This window comes from Euwallacea fornicatus, chromosome 31, assembly GCF_040115645.1.
Source record: "Euwallacea fornicatus isolate EFF26 chromosome 31, ASM4011564v1, whole genome shotgun sequence".
NCBI classification, from domain to species: Eukaryota; Metazoa; Arthropoda; class Insecta; order Coleoptera; family Curculionidae; genus Euwallacea; species Euwallacea fornicatus.
Window position 1 is genome coordinate 2282160 of NC_089571.1, and position 12667 is coordinate 2294826.

The 12667-nt window shown below is 37.3% G+C and overlaps 1 protein-coding gene across 2 annotated transcripts in view; it reads right to left on the reverse strand.

Moving 5' to 3' along the window:
* Positions 1 to 12667, reverse strand: part of LOC136348120 (uncharacterized) — a 32647-nt gene that overhangs the window by 15315 nt on the left and 4665 nt on the right. The gene's annotated exons all lie outside the window — the stretch shown is intronic.

The window sequence follows — 12667 nt, forward strand, 5'->3', positions numbered from 1 at the left end:
TTGAGTAAAATTTCAAAATGTTTTCGATCTGTAGCGCCCCTCTCACAGTTTGAGAACCGCTGCCTTTAAGTTTGTTAAGGCATGTTTATGGGACACGTTTGTTAGGAATGGGCTTGTTATTGTTAATTAGACGTATAAGAGCAGAAAAAGAAGTGAGTTTGTTGTAATTATCTTGAGGTATTTGGTTCAAAACCTACATGGATTAAGTTTCCGTCAATAGCTATTAATTTAGGTCTGATTAGTGCTGGTATTTGATTAGGGTAATTTGAGCCTAGACGAGGTTCTAAATGTTGATATCTAATTTTATATTAACATGCCCTTGTTAAGCAAATTGACAAATCCGATATATATCAGGATTTTATTTATTCGGTTTTTTACTCGGTTCTCATGTTAGCTCTAAACCTTATTAACTAGCTGCAGACAGCTTGAAGGGTACTTGTCACAGTAATTAGAAAGCAATCGCGGCTCAAGGTGGTTATTTGCACAAATTGATACTTAAAATCGGAAGTGTATTATGGCAATATGCGCGATTTTAATGCCGTTCAACGGACGGCGAAACAAAAACGCACAAATGCAATTATCCTTCGGAAACGTGAATTTATCCCTCGGGTTTGTTTCGATTCCCCGGAAGACAATTCTTTCGGCTACAGTCTATCCAATATTGAGTCATCATAACAGTGTCCAGAAACCGGAGTTTCTCGACACAATTACAACTCCTAAACCAATCAATTAAGCCTAATATGAAAGGACCATCCCAACAAGTTCATCGTCCGAGATTGGGCCGAAATATTGACCTCTTAATGAGGAGTAGTACGTAGGCAAATGTGTTCGATCAACGCCCGTTCTAATGTTTAGTTCATTGATCCGGGACTACACGCCAAAAAATCACACATGGCTGGAATTTTTCCCTAAAGTCATTTTTCATTCACGACAATTTATTGCACCTAAATATTCATTCAAGTTTGCTATTTATATAAAAAAAGCTGGCTTCGAGCCAAAACTGGAATCGGATTTTATTCAAGTAGATTGCATGCCGATCGAATTGTTTTACGTAAAATGTGGTACACCAACTCTGGATGTGGAGATGTTTTTCACGTGATAAATGGAAAGTTTTCGGCATGTGTGTACGTGCCTTGTGGCCAGCTAAAAGTCAAGGTTAATCAGTTATAAAGTTTGTTAATGGAACGTCTGTGCGTCAGGAAGTTTGTTTTAATTTACGAGTTCGGTGTTGATTATTTCTTTCTTTCTGCTTAATTTTAACTAAATACTGATCGTTTCAAGGACGAAAATTCAAAAAAATCCGCACCTGGCAAAGAAACATATTCCACAACTGCGGTGACTAGAATATGGGCTTCACGTGACCATCTGAATCGCATCGCCTTCACGTGAGCCACTGATCATGTCACGGACGAAACCGGCGCGAAAGCGACCCCGGTAGTACTATTTGCTCTATCGAACCGCGAATCTCGCAGTTTTTCACCACAAATTAGATCCCGTCAATCGCAGTACTCTTCACGAATCAACAATCGTGCATAAAGGCTCACTTTCGTGACTATAATTTCTGTGACCGGCGCTGTCGCGATGGTCACCGCCGAAGGTGTCACCACATAGAGAGCAGGATAGTCATTACTGTGACGGCGCTATCTCATTTGGCCGCATAGTTCGGAGTCCCCTGTCAAGGGCTGGGACAGCACCGCTTCAACTGTCATAAAAACTCAAGCGTTGTAGGTCTCTTCTGGCTGACCAGTTTCTGAGCCGTTTAGCTCAGGGTCCATTACACAGGGCGTCTACTAAACGAAGACATCAATTTGAATTGAATTATTCCTTGTCACATTTTATGAAAAAACTTCCAATGAACGTATGTCGTATCTTGCTTCGTGATACAGGGTGTCAAAGTTTTACTTTTCGTTCGGTTCTTCGTAAATATTTCCGGACGGAATGGCAATATCTTGGCGAAATTCAGTACTCAGGGGTTTGCCAAGACGAGAATGTAGCGATTCGACAATGTAGTCGAAAGAGCGACGAATTTACGCCACACAGTAGGGCAACGATAATGAAGAAGTTCATCGAGTTATCGGAGAACTTAACGCATATTTTATATCTCAAAATGTGATGCACAAAAACTGATCAAGAAATTCTTAACTGCTCTCCCCGTATTAGATGTAAAGCAAACGGAGAGAGCTGGGAGATCAAGGAAAACCTTTGAATTTCCGCTCGTGGATGGGCACTCAAGTAATGAATAAAAAATACTTTTCTCAAGACATCGTATTTTTTGATGAAGCCACGCTCTCCACCAATAGTATTGCTTTACTCGCCATCATAATCCCTGTTCTGCTCATAATCAGCAATACTCGGTTGAAGTGAAGGTATGGTGTGCAATTTTTTACCATGGTATAATTGGATCGTATACTTTTTTTCTCCGTTAATAAGCACAAATACGAGTATTTAAATATGTCGCAAAAATTTTTAAATTAAAGGTTGAACCATCCACCGATTAATTATTGTGCAAAGTGTTGCTTTTAGCAACGTGGTTGGCCTGTTCGTTACGCGCAAATAATCGTAAAATGGTCGAATCTGTAATTTGGAGAGAGTTCGATCGGTCGAAATGGTCCTGTTTTATGGCCTGCGAGGAGCCCTGATTTGAGTCCGGTAGATTTTTACCTTGGGAAAGTTTAAAGCGAACAGTTTAAATAAGTGATTATCCTTCGAATGCAGAACATTTGTAGGAGAGGATCGGAGATACTGTAGCGGCTTTACCGCTTGAAAAGATTGGAAGAAGTTAAAGTGAACTGCGTGGATGCCGTGCGTTCAGCAATTTGGTAAATGAATCGAGTGAAATTCCAATTTGCAGTTTCCTCTTCTTTGTTGGATTATCGTAATGGACACTAAATAAACATAAGTATCGACTACAGTTGCCATGAAAACGATAATTAATTTTTGGAACTTTTGGGAAAGCTTTCATCAAGAATACATTTTCCCCGTAACATAAAAAATAAGAATCTTTCTCCTCTCGGCAACCTCATCCGGGGACATATTGTATATTCCGTCCTCATCCTGCATTCCGTCCCATAGACATTACATACAATTTGCCAGTGTACAACTGATAGAACTGGCAGCACGTAAAATGACGATATGGGTCATTTTCTCTATACAACAATTTACAGATTGTTTAGTGTAACTGTATAGTGGAAATCAACCTTACGAGGCTGTATGGGAAACGATTGTGCGACTCCATTACTTATATGGGCCGGTCCAACAAATAGGACCCTAACCAGAGGAGATGTGGGGGTTATAGGAGCTATAAAACAAATCGAAGTGCATTGCGGATACATAGAGGAGTATCAAACAAAAAAGAGCGAGAGCTTTTTGCTGAGGATCACATCCCAGATGTCGTTTTAAGAAAGGAGGGGGGGGGGGGGGTAACTCCCGGTCAACCAGCATTTTCCTGCCGCACATGGCAGGTATATCAGACCAAATTCAACAACTCGAAAATAAATTCAATATTAAAACAATTTTTAGGATAGACACATCACGTGTAAAACATCCAAAGACCAAAGCCCATAGCGAGCATTCCCACAACTCCAACAACCCCCTACTGGTGCGCGAAGCGCTATTCCCAAATAATCAAAAGAAGATTGGACAATCCGCCTTAAACTGGAATCGTGAGAGAATAACGATTGAGAAACATATCTAAATATAAACAACGAAAGTTGCTTCCTCCGAACGAAAAACATCGAGTTAACAATTAATTACAACAATAGATGCAGATGAGATGAGAAACGGCAGAAAAATAAAGAACCACTAAGTAAATTAAAAAATAATGCACAGAACGGATGTCGGAGGAGAGAGAAAGTTATTGGAAAATGACCAGTTGACCATAACGTTTTTTTTGCATTTTTGACTATAACGTTTTTCAAATGGGAGCAATTCGACGAATTTCAATACTGAAGTACCAGTTCTTTGTAGTGGACTTGAGGGGAACATTTGCAATGGGTTTAGTGCTGGTATTGCATGTTGCCGTATGCGAGATTGACAAACTTTAGAAGATAAACTAACATTAAAAATTACTACAATTTATTTATAAGGACAGATCACAGATTGACAAAGTCAACTTTGGAGGCGCACACACCTCTCGAGTGAATAAACACGGAATCTAGTGAAATTATTTTTTTTCATCTTAGACTTTTCACTTCAAATTGCTTTAATTGTTAAACGAACGCGAAAATATTCTTTCTCGCTCCCGTCGATTTAGCGCTCAAGTCGAGTCGATAACTGCTACCGTTTTTGAGATACCGCTGCCGTGACGTTTCGAAAATAACGCGTTCCGCTCGAACATTTTCGAGATAACAGATTATTCACGCCACTTCAACTTAACATTGGTACTGAACAACTACTGTAAACGTCCCAATAAACACACACTCAGGGAATCGCAAAAAAAAACAAATCCGGCTGTTTACATCCATATTATGGCTTATTACACACGGGCTGCGACGGTGTAATTAGACAATTATATGTAATAATATTTACATGACAGTAAAAAGTTAACTTACCTATCAAATCCGATAATGCGGTTTACCGACGTAAAGGAAAATTTGGTGAGCTCGATGATATGTAAATAAATAGTGGCTTAATTGAATGATAATGACGGTTATTGTTTACTTTTTACAATAAAAGTGCGTAATGTCAGGTTTAGGTAATTATACGTAAATGCAGCATTAACTCGTTATTAATTGTTTAATCTTACAGTGAAACTCCGCTTTTTTTCCAGAATATCCCACGCTTAAACAAATCTCAAAAACAATAGATCATGGCAGACGGGGGCGTTATGATTAGATAAAAATGTTATATTGATAATAGAAGCAGTAAGTTAATTACTGTTTATACTAATTGTATGCACTGGCAATGGGCCGATTAACATTTCTTTGGAAAAAGCTTTTCTCCTGCTTTCGTCATCGATTCGATTCTTTTCCCTCTTGAGTGGATCAAATTTAGACCAACGCTCCTCTGGATGAATGTATATTTTCCAAGTCATAAACTATATTAAAACATCAAGTTTATGACCCATCAGGTAAACAGTTATTCATCTCTGTGGAACTTGGGACTAAAAATAGCCCAACCTTGGGGGATAGAACTTTGCATATTTTGGTGTTAAATTTAGGCTTTCTTTGTTGGAAATACTTATTTTCATCTGCAAGTATAAGGACGTGAGATGAAAGGGATATTTCGATGGATAAAGACATACGTCACCGGTAGTATTGCACTAAACGGCTTTGAAACTCGTTGAAAATGTCTCCTTTCCAAAATTGAACAATTATCACACGAATGAAAATGTGGTTGGAGAAGAAGTGGATGAGCTAATTGATAGATGTCCGCGAGTGTTGTTCTGTTAAATCAAAGTTGTTGAAGGCCGATCATCCGCTTTAACAACGCCAACCGAAGGAGCATTTAATTCATTGCGAATTTAATAACTAAATGCCAGTAGAGTTCAGAAATGGGAACAGTAAAGTATGATTGATCACCTTCGAGATTCCTGGTCAGTCAGACATAGCTTGAAACAACAAGATGCTGTTAGATATCAATAGGAAATTTCCGAGTTTAAACGGATTGTACAGGGTGTTTCAGAACTACGGTATCAAACTTTTAGGGATCGTGACTGTAAGAACCCTTGTCCGCAAATGCCTCTCTGGAACGGTACGATGTTTTAAAACAGTTATGTGCCAAAATGGTTTATCAACTTTCAGTAATTTCATTTTATTTTATCTGTATAATACAACGTTACAGTAATTGTTCAAAATGTCGTTCTTGAACTTTACTGTACCTATTTAAACGAGGTACGTAAAATTCGATAACCGTTCTGAACGAATTCAAATGTCGCAATAATACTTTGCTCATGCAATTCATAAACCAGAGACTTTACATGTCTCAACAGAAAGAAATCTGAAGGTGTTAGATCCGGCGACATCGGGGGCCATGAAACTGGACCGTTCTGCCGAACTACTGTCGTCCGAATTAATAAAGTTCAAGCACTGCATTTTGACCAATTTTTTTACTGTTATTTTGTAAAACCAAATTATAGTGAAACGTACTAAAAATCGATAAAACACATTTTTACTCATAACCGTATTAAAGCATCGTAAGGCTATAGTGCTTTAGGGAGATATTTGCGGTTCCGTGTTTTGATATTCAGATGGTTTCTATTGTCCCTAGAAGTTTGATCCAGTAATTCTTAATCTTCTTGTATCCAGAAACTTTTAACAAAATTATTAATTGTTAAAAATTTAAAAGCAGCATTAAATATGACGAAAAATACTACCTTTTGACGTCTGTTTATTTTTTAAATGTTGCATACGTTACCAGTAGCCCAAAATAATCGTTTTTTTTTTAATTGGAAAATTGGATGAAGTTAATCAAATTAAACATCTTTCATAGCTACATTTAATGAAGTATTGCGATTGTAAAGATCTATCGATTAGTTTTCGACAAAACCAGGTATACATTTGGTAAAAAATTCAATACGAATTCAGTTAAATAGTATCGATTTTGTGCTCACAAACAACCTTTAGTTATTTTTATCTATCTTTTTTTAACCAAAAACTGTGAACCCAAAATCGAAAACAAACCAATATCCTATCGACAAACGAGATTTCTCATTTACTTAACCGAGTTTGTATTGCATTTTTTTATCAATTTTATACCTTTTTTTCTTAAAAACTAGACAGATATTCACAATCGCAATACTCCATTGAATGCAATTTTGAAAGTCTTTTAATTTGAGGGGTCGCTTGACCCCAAGTTCAATTTAAGAAAATCAGCAATTTTGTGCATCGGTGACGTAAGCAACACTTAAAAAAAGAAATAACCGATGAAAGGCAGCATTTTTATCTTATCTGATGTTGCTTTTGAATTAATAAAAAATGTGAAAATTTCGAGGGGAGGGGGGATATTAGAATTTAGAGTTGTACGATATAATAAACTGAAAGTGAAATTTTTGATCTATTCAGATTCGCGAGGAGGATAATATATTCGAAAAACCTTTGGAATCTGCCTGCTTTTATTAGCATAATTCCACTGAAACTTCATTTATGATTGTATTTAACCATGTACCCCAGAATTGGCGATTTCAGTGGCGTCACTTTAGCACCTACGAATAAGAAAAGGGGCATTTCCGCATCGAATTCGGAGTATTTTCAATTTTTTTCGTGCCCATGAAGTCGTGGATTAATATTTTTGCCACTTAGACTCATGTGTTCCATGAAGTTTCCATGAACGAACCCCGAAAAATTTTACCACAAGTAATTGTGTCAAGCAAGATGACCGGTTATTCCAGGATTTATTAATCCCAGGTTACTTGAAGAACATAGGGCCATTTCGGGACAGGTGCTTAAAGCTATTTTTTTCAATTTCCACCCCCGCTTTCACTAATTGCACAGCATAGCTGGAAGGTAGCGGTGCGCCGCTGTTCAGAAAGCACGAAGGGAACTTTCTAAACTTGAGAATGTATTTTTTTCCCGACTTTCAGCGTTCTTTTCAAACCGCTTTGTTATGACCACGGTTTTTTTTATATCCTTTTCAAACCGGCAAATTGCATGGAGAAGTTTTTTACCTTTCGCGATCTAGAGAAAACGTTAACATAGACGGCGTATTTTCCAACAATTAGAATCTCCGACGTAATCTCTTTACGTCCCGCCGTTGCTCTAACAGTCCCTAATTACGTCCCTGGTTTTTTTCTGCATCACCCCAGGATTTCCCGACCTCACGGAGCACTGGAAAATTCCATCGTTTGCAGCCTTTCTGTCAAACACAGAGGCGTACACTCGTTGTGCTCGTGTTGCTGCAAAGTCGAAAGAAAACGTTCAGGGTGCTCTATAAACCGAGGGAAATGCAGGCACGTCGACCGAAATCTTCCGAAATGGAGATGGAAAACTGCAGCCCCTCAAATTTACTTTATAATCCGGGCAAAAAATTACGATTTGATTGGTTCTTTAGGAAACAAAAGCTGCAGGTCACTTTGTGTTCTGGGAAAATGGCGTGAAATTGAGGAAAAGAGATAATGCGGGTTTCCTGAGAATTTCCAGCGAAAGGGCAGGTTAACCGCTAAAAACTGGATTTCCGGGCGAAGCTAGAAGAGGAAGAGTGCTGCTGCGAAAACGATCGGATAAGATCCGGCGTCGTCGTGTGAGCAATTAAAAAACTAATGAACTATTATGAATTGTGGAAAGTGAATCCAGCCAGTTTTAACCTGCAAATTATTGATCTGAAAAAACCGAGTTTAGTTGCGAATAAGCAATTAAGCATTCCCAATTGCCTGGCATAGAGACGACTATTCAATGATACTCATAATTCCCTGATCTACTAGCTTCCTAACCAATTGTATGTAACGTCAATTAAAACGGTTTTGCATCTGATGTTCGCAATATGTTCGGCAATGTACTTTTTACAAAACGTGTACCAAAAATTGATGAATTAAACGAAAATATATGTATTACTGTGTTGCATTCGGTTACAAGTGCGTGACCATTCGTCTTCGTGTTTTTTGCTAAGGAAAATTAACGGACATAAAAAGACGAAAAACCAAACTTTTCAATTAAACGAATTATGGTTTGTATTGAGTACATATTAATCACCATAAAAACCATTTGTTTCTTGGCAAACAAGAAATTTTCCAGCCCAATTATGAGGACGTGTGTACGTGGGGAAATTTAATTATTCCGTTAAAATTTAACTACATCTTTGAGTGAAAAACCATCAAGATGAACAAAATATTTTAATGTGAGTCATAAAATAAATTAAAATAACTCCATCAATATAAGTAGCGTAATACCTAATTACGCTCGTCACTTAGGCAGTTATCTACGTAAATATTCGTGAACTTGTTGCAGCCTAGAGAGGTACCTGCGATAATACCCATTGGTCATCAAGTAGATAAGATAAAACAACAACGTAATGGAGGAGGCAATAAACCCGGATTCGATTTTAAATTCATAATTTATGGTTGGATTGTCATTGGACCACGATAAATAAATTCATGGAAAGGCTCGTTAATACGTTTCCGACTGAAGTTAGAAAAGGTAGAAATTCAAGGGCACTGAAACGCTAGGAACCCGGTGCAGTCGATCTACTGAAACGCAACATAATGAGACATTTTTATTTTATTAAATTGATTTAAGTCCAGACACATAAATAAAATTGGTATTAAATTACTCATCAGCAATATCTGACAGCGAAAAAATCCATTGACGCAAAATGCAGGGAAATAGATCAGATTTTTATTTTTATAACGTTCTTAAATAGATATGATTTATTTTCGGGTCTTAGATCTGCAATATATGTATAAACCAAATGGCACGAATTGACGCAAGAAAAAGCCGGTGGGTACTTAAATAAATCCCTATTTAAAGCCTGCCAGCATTGGCTCCATATCAACTTTATAGTCAATGGGTTATGCACGCACGCAATGTAAGTTTGAACGTTGAAGTTCATTATATTCATGAAATTTGCTTCGAGGGGCGGGGGGAATTACTAGGAGGGTCACTTTTTGTTTTGCCTCAATCCCGCGGAAAAAATCGACATTTTTTGAAACAAACGAAGTAGACGTGGCGACACTGAACTTTTTTCATGTAAATATTTCGAAAATGGCGACTCCTACGGCCCTTAAGCGAGTATATCTTTGGGGAGTGAAAAATGCGGGAGAATCTCTTTTGGGCCGATCACCGAGTCGGTGAAGCGCGCGGCCGAAAAGTTACGTGAAGTTAAACGTGCGAAATGCGAGTTAAGGGCCGCCCCCCAACTGACACCGCCAAGTAAACACGAATTCTGAATTTTAGTGGCGAAACTGCCCCTAAGTACTAAATTTGAACGAATTCCTTAGAAAACTGTAAGAGTTATTCGAGAAGAAAAAGAAAAATAAAATAACAGTTGAGCACGTTCAGCTCGGTTCATAGCGATTTCCGAACCAGGGCTCACAACACAAATCCTCCTATTTTCACGTAAGACATCTTCCATTACTCTGTGAGCCGTCACCACCCTGTACATGAAGCAAAATAATTATGAAAGCGTTAATTTCTGGGTTGTGTCTAATAGCATTAATACTATCCGTAGTTACAGTTGAATTAGCAGCTGCATTACCAGTTACACTTTATAAGCACGAAGTGGATATGAGCAAACAGTTAATTATTACTTTGCTGGGATATATGGATTTTGCCATTAGTAAATGACGAAATGCACGAAAAACTGCACGTTTTCAAATTCGAAAAAAAAAAAACGTTTTTCTTCCTTCGGCGATAAGAAACACGGAGAATTGCGTTTAAAATAGATGATGGAGAGACATTATTATGAAGAGAGAAATTTTCATTCTAGGACCATTTAGAGAAAACTTGAGGAAAAAGTTTCTGCAACTGGCTAGCTTCTGCTTGGACTGAAAGGACTTAGTAGTCATCCAGATTAATTCGAATTTTTGCACATTTTTGAATATTTCCAAATGTGTCGACGCCTATGATTACCTCTTGAATGAAATTAAAAGACAGTTTTTAGGTCAGATTGTAACTGTTGTGTAATTTTTTAGAGTGTATCGTGCGATTTTTGATAGGTTCCACACTTAAGAATTCAGCTGTGGCGAGAATCCTGACTAATATGGCAGTTGTGAAAACGATTTCGGTCGGCGAGTGGCTTGCGTTTGATACCCCATAAATCCCCCCCATAAAATACCCCAAATGGGTTTATTTTATCCTCATTCGGTCCCCTAAGAAGGATGAAAAAAGAAACATACCGAATTTAGGAATTCCTCCGATTCATCCGATTCCTGGCTGAAATCGCATGATATTTAAAGAGAGAAGTGCAGTTTTATAAAATGACGTAGTTTCCACACCAACGCTAAGTATGAATAACGTTAACGGCGTTAATGACGAAAGGTGGAGGTCCCCGAACCGCCTAACATCGGGAAAAAATTCTTAAAAGAAAATTACGCACGAGGAAAAAGTTAAAGATAATGAAAATCGGGATCAAAATTTAAAAAGTAATAAGTTTTTTGCAAAGGTCGTAATCCCCGCATGTCTTTCACTGGCAACCCCAACTTCGAGCTATCAAACTACGAAACAGTTGATTAAAGTTGGTGGAACAACCCCTACAAGATGACAAAAAAAATGTGCAAATTCTAAAAACAAACAAAATGTCTACATTATCTGGGAAAAGATGGAATTTTGTTAATTTTTTGTTTCTACGTTGATTTAAGACTTTCTTCAGGCCTGTTACCTTGGAATCGATTTTATCTCAGGTTCTTAAAAAATTGGCTAAAAACCGTATTTCTGCAAATTGATATTCAAGCTGGCAATAGGACAGTTTTTACCATATGCTGAAGAGGCGACAATTTTTTTTTTTCACTCGAGATAAAATCGATCTCATGTTTGCAGACATAGAAGAAGCCATAGTTCAGTGCTGAAACGAAAAACTAATACAATTCCATCACATTTCAGGAACCGAATTGATTTTACTTTTTCACATCTTTGTAGACTCATATTATTCCTTACAGACTTTTTATTGTTGACTCTTATTTTATATTCGTAGACCTTACTTTGCAGGGAATATTCATGGAGCAAATTCAATGGAAAAAAACTCAATTTTTTACGATTATCCGACGATGATTTTTTTTAGATTATCGGACACACATGGAGGGAGTACGTAGCTTGCAAGATGCTTGTGGATGTTTCAATTTGGATGGTAACTTCCAATATCTGTGACTTTGTTCCTTGCATATGTTTCAGGGCTGTAATTTCACTATGTCTATACAACGAGAATGAACATACACGACGTCAGTGAAGCATAGACCAAAGGTTATGTTTTCCATCGTCGCTTGAAAATCGAACATTAGTAAGTAAATATCGAAGCAATACATCATAAGAAGTATTCAAGTTTTTACCTGCCTCACTGTGAAAATTTGAAAGATCTACGTGCAACCAAGGACAATAAGAATCACTTTTCAGTTTGAAGTTTTCCCTTTTCACGCTTTCATGGTACCACTTGCAGAGAATTTTTTTGACTTGAATGAAAGACAGTGTTGTGCCGCACTCCTGACAAGAACATTTTCAAAACACACAGGGACCATTAAGAATAATGACTTCCCTATCATGTTTGTTCAGGTTACCATTAAATCAAAGAACCAAGAGGAAACACTATCAACAAGATCGAGAGCGTCGCATTCGTTTTGTTTATTGGAATTTTAAATAAATTTATATTTAATGATGAAAAGCCGAACATTTTCAAAAACTCTGCCCACTGCAAAGTTCGAAAAAAGGATCAAGTAATGTTACGTCACTAAAAAGAAATTAGGTAGAAGTGTAACAGATCTACTCAACTACCAAGTGGAAATTGCAAGAATCTGGCCAATTATTGTTATTCTGAAGTAAAACGAAAGAGAATAGCTTGAATGAGGTTGAGAATATCTCGTTTGTCCCGCGCACTTCAACTCTAAATTAATAAATGTATTAAAATGTGGAAAAACATTTTCGAAAATATTCAGAAAAATCTTTAAAATGGCATCGAATTCAGGACTAAGCTCTTTTCGCGCATCCGATTTTGCTAGTAAACGATTTTTGGAATGGCACGAAGACGGTAGTTTTTGAAATATTAAAAAAAAAATCAAAAAATTTGGTGAATTTTACAATATTTTTTTATT